At 47.8% G+C, this 8,413-nt stretch overlaps 1 protein-coding gene across 1 annotated transcript in view; it reads right to left on the bottom strand.

The window, feature by feature from the left end:
* The window catches only part of Ppp1r16a (protein phosphatase 1 regulatory subunit 16A), a 24,347-nt gene that overhangs the window by 5,323 nt on the left and 10,611 nt on the right, over nt 1–8,413 (bottom strand). The gene's annotated exons all lie outside the window — the stretch shown is intronic.

The following is an 8,413-nucleotide window of genomic DNA, read 5'->3' as shown; positions in this document are numbered from 1 at the left end:
AAAAAAAAAAAAAAAAGAGCTGTCTCCCCTGCCACCATCATTAGACAAAAGAAAAGATACCCTGATGTCCTTGTCCTATAGACGAGAAATCAGCCCGAGGACAGCAACTACTTCTCAAGTAGAGACCATGCTGGCTTCTGTTCCTCACCTGAGCACTCTCTGGCTGCTGCTGCAGGAAGATATGCAAGGCTTCTAGCCACTCCAGACTGCCCAGGGGGCCCCGTCTTCCACAATACATAGTCCTTAACCTAGTGGCCCACCTTCATGACTTGCTTGGAATGTGCCTAACTAAGGACAGACTCTTGTGTGATCTGGGATAGAACACAAGGGACCCCAGTAAGCCCAGGCTTACCCTACACATGCAACCCACGGAAATGATTCTTATTCTTAGCGAGTTCCAGTCCAGCTCCTAGCAGGCTGAGCTCTAAGCTTTCAGTTCCGATTCTAGGAGCTGTCCATCTACCTGGCTTCACCCCAGAAGCTAGCCTTAAAGGGAACAGGCCAGCTAAAAGCCAGTGGGCTCTTGTGAAGTTCTAACAGAGACCAACTCTTGCCTATCTAAACCTTGGATGACCCAGCTAGTCCCGACTAAGGTGTGGTTCCTCTCCTAGCCTGCCAGAGTCATGAAAACAGCTAACCTACCAAGGCCTGATGACCAGCACAGCAGATCTACCACATGGTCACAACACCACCAAAACCCAAACCGGGTCGAGCAGGGTAGCTCCTGCTCGACTCCAAAAATCCTTCCCAGAGTCTCTCTGGAATGTAAAGCAGAGATAATTTGATTTACCCCAGAACTAGAACTTAGCTGAGGTGAGCCAGGAATGTGGGACCCAGCAAGGACTTTGACCTCTATCCCCATCCTGTAGCCTGAGCCCCATTAGACTGACCCAGCCTACAGAGTACCCAGCACAGCAGCTGACCCTCACCCCACAGGACCAGCACCCTAGCCCCACACCATTCTCTACAGATCCAATGACAACATGATCAACTACTTGGGCCCTTGGCTTCCCTACCCTACCCCACTACAGAACCAACTTATAGCAAGTGCTTACTTCACCCCCCAACTTAAACTCGGGGGAGCCAAGCTATGATAGCCATTGCTACAGACAAGATCTATTTTGCTGGCTGGGAAAGCTACAGGAGCTGACTCAGGCAGGTCTAAGTATTCCAGACCCAAATGAAGGGCATGCTGGGACAGCCCTGACCACCAAGAACATCTTTATCAGATGCCCAAATGTTCCCTACTGTCCTGCAATGACAGCTTCCCATTCCATGTGTGGCCAGCACTGCCCTGTTAATCCTTACATGGTACCTTTGATCCTACCGCATGGTATCTGTAGTGAGCCCAGAGCCTGACAGCCATTAAGGGGCCTAAATGCATGGGAACAAGGAATGATAAAGTGGAGGCAGATGACCTAGAAATGGGGACAAAGGATAGATGTCCAGAGAAAGGACGGGAGAGGAAAGGCAAGGCAGGAAAGGTTCAGAGAAAAGCTACGGGACAGGGAAAAACAAAAACCAAACACAAACAGGGCGCCTGCTGTAGGCTTGGACGTGCACAGAGCACGCACATCACACCTCTCTAAAGGCGCATCTCCAGACCTCCAATGCTCCTCTCTGATACCATCTACTGGGACAGCCTCCCACACTAAAGTCCATTCAGCAAGCCAAGGAGGAGGAGAGGGGTTAGCCCTTCTGTCTCTGGGGCCGGCAAGACACTGGGTAGCAGTGGGGCAGCTGATAAGAGTCCCTGGCTGTGACAAGATGACATCAACCAACAGAGCTGATTTGGTCTGTGGCAAAAGAGTACCTCCCTAGACACCTACAGGTATGAAGCAAGCAGCTAAGACCCTGCCATTCTGTAGAATGGTGTCTGTGTATACATTTCTGCCACAAGTCAAAGCAGATGAGTGGGCTGATATGAGAGAGGGCCAATGGCGATCCAGAGAGCACAGGCGGACATCAGCGCATCCCTGCTAGGCCACTGGGGAAAGTATGGAAGGAAGGAGGCTCTAGCCCCATGGTTTATACCCTGGGTCTGCAGGCTGTGCCTGACCTCATAGTTGAACATTGTGGTCACAATGACTGTGGCTCACAGTCCAGGGCATCCACCATGTTCTGTCAAGCCCGGTTCTAGGAAGCTCACTCCTACACTGTACTGACAGACACAGAGCACCTGGATACATCTAGCCACTCACTGCAAGCAACGTTGTAAAATAAAATAATGGGAAAAACCTGCCCACAGATCAAAGGAACACACAGGCCCACAAGGTTTTAGGGGGAGGGGGGTTCTAGTACCATGTGCTGGTTACTTTCTATCAAGGTGACACCAACTAGAGTCACCTGGGGAAAGGGAACTGAGAAAATGCTTCCTCACTCCGGCCCCCCTGAGCAGGTGGTCCCGGGTTAGATAAGCAAGCAGTCAAAGGAAGACAGAGATCGAGCCAGTAGCAGTGTTCTTCTGTGGCTTCCCTAGATGGTGGTCTGCAGGCTCTCTCAAATTGTTTGTGGTCATTATTTTATCACAGCAACAGAAACCTAAGCAGGATATCATGCTATGATGGAAAGAACTCTGTTTCTTTCTTTCTTTCTTTCTTTCTTTCTTTCTTTCTTTCTTTCTTTATTTATTTATTTATTTATTTATTTATTTTGGTTTTTCGAGACAGGGTTTCTCTGTATAGCCCTGGCTGTCCTGGAACTCACTCTGTAGACCAGGCTGGCCTCGAACTCAGAAATCCGCCTGCCTCTGCCTCCCGAGTGCTGGGATTAAAGGCGTGCACCACCACGCCCAGCAAGAACTCTGTTTCTTAACAGTGTTTGTCTAGCTGTGAAAATAGATATAAGAGCAGGCTGGGAGATGGCTCAGCAGTTACGGACACTCTTGGCAGAGGAACCCACAGACTGATCAAATCACCAACCTGTAACTCCAACTCCACAGGATTTGAAGCCCTCTTCTGGCCTCCAAAGACACTGTACACACATACATAAACCTACACTCACATATAATTAAAAATAAATCTGCTGTGTGTGATACAAACTTTAATCCCAGCACTGAGGAGGCAGGCGGATCTCTATGAGTGTAAGGCCATCCTGGTCCACAGAGTAAGTTCTGGACTAGCCAAAGCTACATAATGAGACAGACTTGTCTCCAAAAATAAACAAATAATATATTTTTAAAAGATATTAAAATAAAGGCTGGAAGCCATGTGGTGGTGGCGGCACACATCTTTAATCCCAGCACTCAGGAGGCAGAAGCAGGTGGATCTCTGTGAGTTCAAGGCCAGCCAGGTCTACAGAGTGGATTCCACGTCAGCCAGTTCTACACAGAGAAGCCCTGTCTCGAAGAAACAAACAAACAAAGGCTGGAGAGATGGATCGGTATCTTTGAGCAGTTAGGAGCACTGGCTGCTCTTCCACAAGACCTATGTTCAATTCCCAGCAACATATGGTGGCTCGGAGACATCCATAACTCCAGTCTCAGAGGACCTGCCACTCTCTTCTGGCTTCTGGGAGCACTTTGTACAAGTGGTACACATATAGACAAGCAGGCAAAACATTCATACACATAAAAATAAATTTTACAACAGCAGTCTTTAATAAAAGTTGAGAGTGAGGCACAGTGGTAAACCCAAGATCTCCAGCCACTAGCGGGTCTGAGGTGGAAAGACGGCTCGAGCCCCTGAGCCCATCCTTGGAAACGCTGAGATGCCACCTCAATAGAGTACTTGTCTAGTATTCCCAAGATCCTGGGACCCATCCCCACTACTACAAATACACAAAGTAACAGTATGTGCATTTATAGTTGTAACCATGAGAAGCAGACACAAGAAAAAAGGAGAAATGGGAACAGGTATGGGGAAGAACTTGTGCTTGATACAGTGTAGAAGACCTTGGACTATGTGACCATGACTGTCTGTAGAAACTGTCAAGAGCTCTGTACTGAGCAGGTGAGTGTGAACTGCCCCTGCTCAGGTACACTGTGGGCACCTGGAGAGAAAAGCACAGGAACACTGGGCAAGGAGAGGACAGGGAGTGCAGGGCAGGCCGCCCAGCCAGCTAAGCAAGGCTGTGGGAGCTGAGAAGGCCTCAAACCAAGGAGAGACACAGTTAGACAGCAGACTGAGAGAGGTGCAGTGGTAGGGCGAGGAGACATCCCACAAGTAGAAAGTGGACAGGAAGACAGGAAACGGTAGAAATTAGAAGGGAGAGGACTGGGAGTGACAGAAAGCTCCAAGGGAGGAACGGGCCAGGAGGCAGGAACAGGGCTGAAGACAGAGGGCTGGTGCAGCCAGGGAGGGCCAGACGAAGTGGTCATTGTGGGTACAGGCAGAGACCGGCGGCCTGTAAGGAACTGGGTGGCAAGGAAGGCTCCTCAGAACGCATATAGACAAAAGAGGCCCAAACTGGGGAAGGACTCAAGTGCTAGCAGGGGACATTCAGGATAGCATTTGAAATGTAAATGAAGAAAATATCTAATAAAATAATTAAAAATAAAAATAAAAAAAAGAGCACACAGACAGCACACATAGCACACACATGACCTTAAGAAAGAGAGCCAAAAGAGTGCCAGGAAAAGGAAGAAAATGTTTCATGATCCTAACAAGACGTAACACACAGACACATACACAAAATTTTTTGAACATGAAACAAACTCCCCAAACTGAAAGGAAACCCCCAATCCTATTACATTTAGTTCTCAAACACTCTGCATTATAAAATAAGACCTACTAGGCTAGGCACGATGGCTTAAGACGGTAATTCTAGAACTCAGGAGGCTAAGATATGAGGACTCCAGTGAGTTCAAGGCCAGCCTGGGCAGGAATAAGACTCAGTTTCAACAACCAATGATAAACACAAACCCTACAAGGTCCAAAGTGACACCTTTAATCTCAGCACTGTGGAGGCAGAGGCAGGTTAGATCTCTTGTGAGTTCAAGGTCGGCCTGTGTACATTCTGAGACTCACTGGACCTCGGGTCACAGAAGTTCTCACAGATCTCAGCACGCTGAGATACCTACAGTTCAGTAGCAGCCTTCCAGAGGGAGTGGCACCTCGCAATGGAACCCCTCACCAGAGCATTGGCTTAAATGGGAAGAGAGCTTTTGACCTCCACCCTCTGTCTAGTCCTCACCTGTAGATGTCTTCCCCTGTAGTCTCAGTGCAACCCTCCCCCCATTCTTCTCCTGTCTCTCCTGTGACCTGGAACCCAAGCCTACCAGTGCAGCACACACACCTGCACAGTGCTGCTCTCACCCCATCCCCACCTCCACCCCAAGCAGCCTCAGCTCTGAGCTCTCTGACCAGAGCTCCAGCATCACTGAGGAAAACAACAGAGCTCAGAACGAAACCACGGGGAGCCGCCTGGTCCTGAGCTGCAGGCCATCACCGGCTGCATGGAAATCTCACTCTCACCGTTTCCTTTGCTTTACCTCCCCTTCGCTGAAACAAAGACAAAGCAACCGAAGAGCCCTCCGTCTCTATCATGAGATTATTCCTAAACACAAATACTTACTAAAAAACTTAGCAAAAGGCATGCACAGAGAACCATAAAACAATATTGAGAGATAAGAGACAAGACCTAAGTAAATAACGGGAGCCGTCCTGACTGTAGCCAGAAGACTCAGGAGTGAAACATCAGTGCCCCGCCCCGAGCTCGCCCAGGGCTATCATCTATGCAGTTCCCAGCAGTGTATTTGGAACTTGTAATACAAATGTGCACAAGCAGGCAGAACAATCATGAAAAAGGAAATTCTGGTTTACCTATGTAATTACACATTACCATTTATTATGAAACTCAGTAACTGAACCCCGTAGGTTGTTTGCTTAAGGATAAAGGAATTAGCCAGGGAGCTGGGAAAGGTTCAGTGAAGTACCTGTCACGCAAGCTGAAGGACATGAGCTTGGATCCACAGAATCTATACAAAAACTAGAGGATGTGTCGGTACACCCAGGCCTGGGCAGAGTGGGCGTGACACGTAGCAGATTTTGTAGCTCACTGGCCAGTTTAGCCAATCACTGAGCTCCAGGTTTAGTGAACTGTCTGAAAAAATAAGATAGAGTCCTGCATGGTGGTGAACACCTTTAATCCGAGTACTCAGGAGGTGGAGGTAAACAGATTGCTATAAATTCTAAGGCTAGTCTGGTCTACATAGTCATGGCTACACAGTGAGACCCTGTGTCAATAAGTCAGGGGCTGGAGAGATGGCTCAGGTTAAGAGCACTGACCGCTCTTCCAGAGGTCCTGAGTTCAATTCCCAGCAACCACATGGTGGCTCACAACCATCTGTGATGAGATCTGATGCCCTCTTCTGGTGTGTCTGGAGACAGCTACAGTTTAGTCATAGAATACATAAAGCAAATAAATCTTAAAAAATAAAAAAGTAAAAATAAATAAGTAAATAAAGGAGAGCAACCTCTGGCTTCTCCATGAACATGCACACATGTGCACACACACACTTTTGCACACACTGACACACACAAGAAGTAAACCACCGCCAGGAATGCAGCACAGTTGGTAGGGCCTTACCTCGTTCTGTCCCTAACCCTCATAAAACCAAGTGAGTACTGTGTGTCTATAATCCCAGCACTTGGCGGGGAGGAAGGAGGACTAGCAGTTAAAAGTCACCCTGGGCTATAGAGCAAGTTTGAGGCTATCATAGGAGACCCTGTTTCAAAAACTAAGAAACAAACCAGTGAGAACCTGCATGGTAGGTCGCTTATGTTCGTAAGCCCAGCACCCTAAAGCCAGACATGGTGGTACACGCCTTTAATCCTAGCATTCGGGAGACAGAGGTAAAGTTGAGGTCAGTGTGGTGTACCGGTCTGTTCCAAGACAGCTAGGGTGATATAGTGAGATCCTGTCTCAAAAGACAAAGAAAAGAAAAAGAAAAAGGAGATAAACCAACAAACATGCAGGCAGGGAAACAAGCCCATAGATGTACAACTCTGCAAATCCGTAGAAAAGGTTGTTTCCATAATCTGTACAGAAAGCTGAGGGCAGAGCTTAGTGGTGTAGTGCTTACCCAGCATGAACTCAACACACACTCAACCCCCAGCACTGTAGACAACAGCATCAGGTCGACTGGATTTCTGTCTTAGCTAGGCTCAGTGAAGCACACAGATAAGCCCAGCACTCCAGAGGCTAACTCAGTAGGACCACAAGCCTAAGGCCTGCCTAAGCTGCTACATAGTGGGACTGCATCTCAAATACTGTACAGCAATATTTTAAGTTATTTTTATTTTTAATATATGTGTATGTGTGGCTACACATGAGTAGAGGCACTTGTGGGGCCTGGAAACTGGAGTTACAAGTAATTGCGCGGGAACCAAACTCAAGTCCTCTGCAAGCATAGCACAATAATCAGTAATACTCTTGATCTCTCCAAACTGTCTCTAAAGTTAATAATAATCTAGATCTTTTACCCAAGTGACCTGTACATCTACACATAAAGCTACAGGTCATCAGTCAGTCCATGAAAAGGAAGTTAATATCACTAGCCACAGGGCAGGCAAAGCAAGCATGAGACAGAGGAACAGCAAAGGCATAAAGACAAGACTATACAGAGAAACCCTGTCTCTAAAAACAAAACAAACCAACAAACAACCCCTCTAACCTTTGCATGAAGTTCAATAAACCTCCATAGAAGCTATAACGGCTAAGACGTGGACACCCTGTCTGGATGAGATAGACAGCTACAGAACAGCGGTCTGTTCCAGCTGCTGGGTGCTGCTTAGATGGACGCTGATAACAAAAAATGTGGCACACTGTAAGACTATAGGTAGACTATTCCTAACATGGTACAAACACAAACACTGTGCTAGACAAGTGCCCAGAGGCGCTCAGTGGGGGTGAGGAGCTGGGTGCAGAAGGACTAGACTGTCTTGCTTGACTGCACAGGGCTAACAAGCACACAGAAGTGCATGAGAAGCTATGACACCCGTGTGAATCATGAAGCAGGTTTCACCTTCCAAATCTGCATGCTGTAGTCAGGTACAACGCTACTCAAGGGGACCTAGAGAAGACAGTTCTTCTTAGTTACTGTATGTATGCGGTCCAACCTACTTCAAAAAAGAATGAATAAGAACTGGAGAGGTGGGGCTGGAGAGCTGGCTCAGCGGTTAAGAGCACTGACTGCTCTTCTGAAGGTCCTGAGTTCAAATCCCAGAAACCACGTGGTGGCTCACAACCATCCGTAATGAGATCTGACATTTTCTTCTGGTGTCTGAAGACTGCTACAGTGTACTTACATATAATAATAAATAAACCGCCGGGCGTGGTGGCACACGCCTGTAATGCCAGCACTCGGGAGGCAGAGGCAGGCAGATTTCTGAGTTCGAGGCCAGCCTGTTCTACAGAGTGAGTTCCAGGACAGCCAGGGCTGCACAGAGAAACCCTGTCTCGAAAGACCCAA

Source organism: Mus pahari, chromosome 17 (assembly GCF_900095145.1).
Source record: "Mus pahari chromosome 17, PAHARI_EIJ_v1.1, whole genome shotgun sequence".
Lineage (NCBI taxonomy): Eukaryota > Metazoa > Chordata > Mammalia > Rodentia > Muridae > Mus > Mus pahari.
The sequence above is the reverse complement of the archived record's forward strand: the minus strand, read 5'-3'. Positions and strand labels throughout refer to the sequence as shown.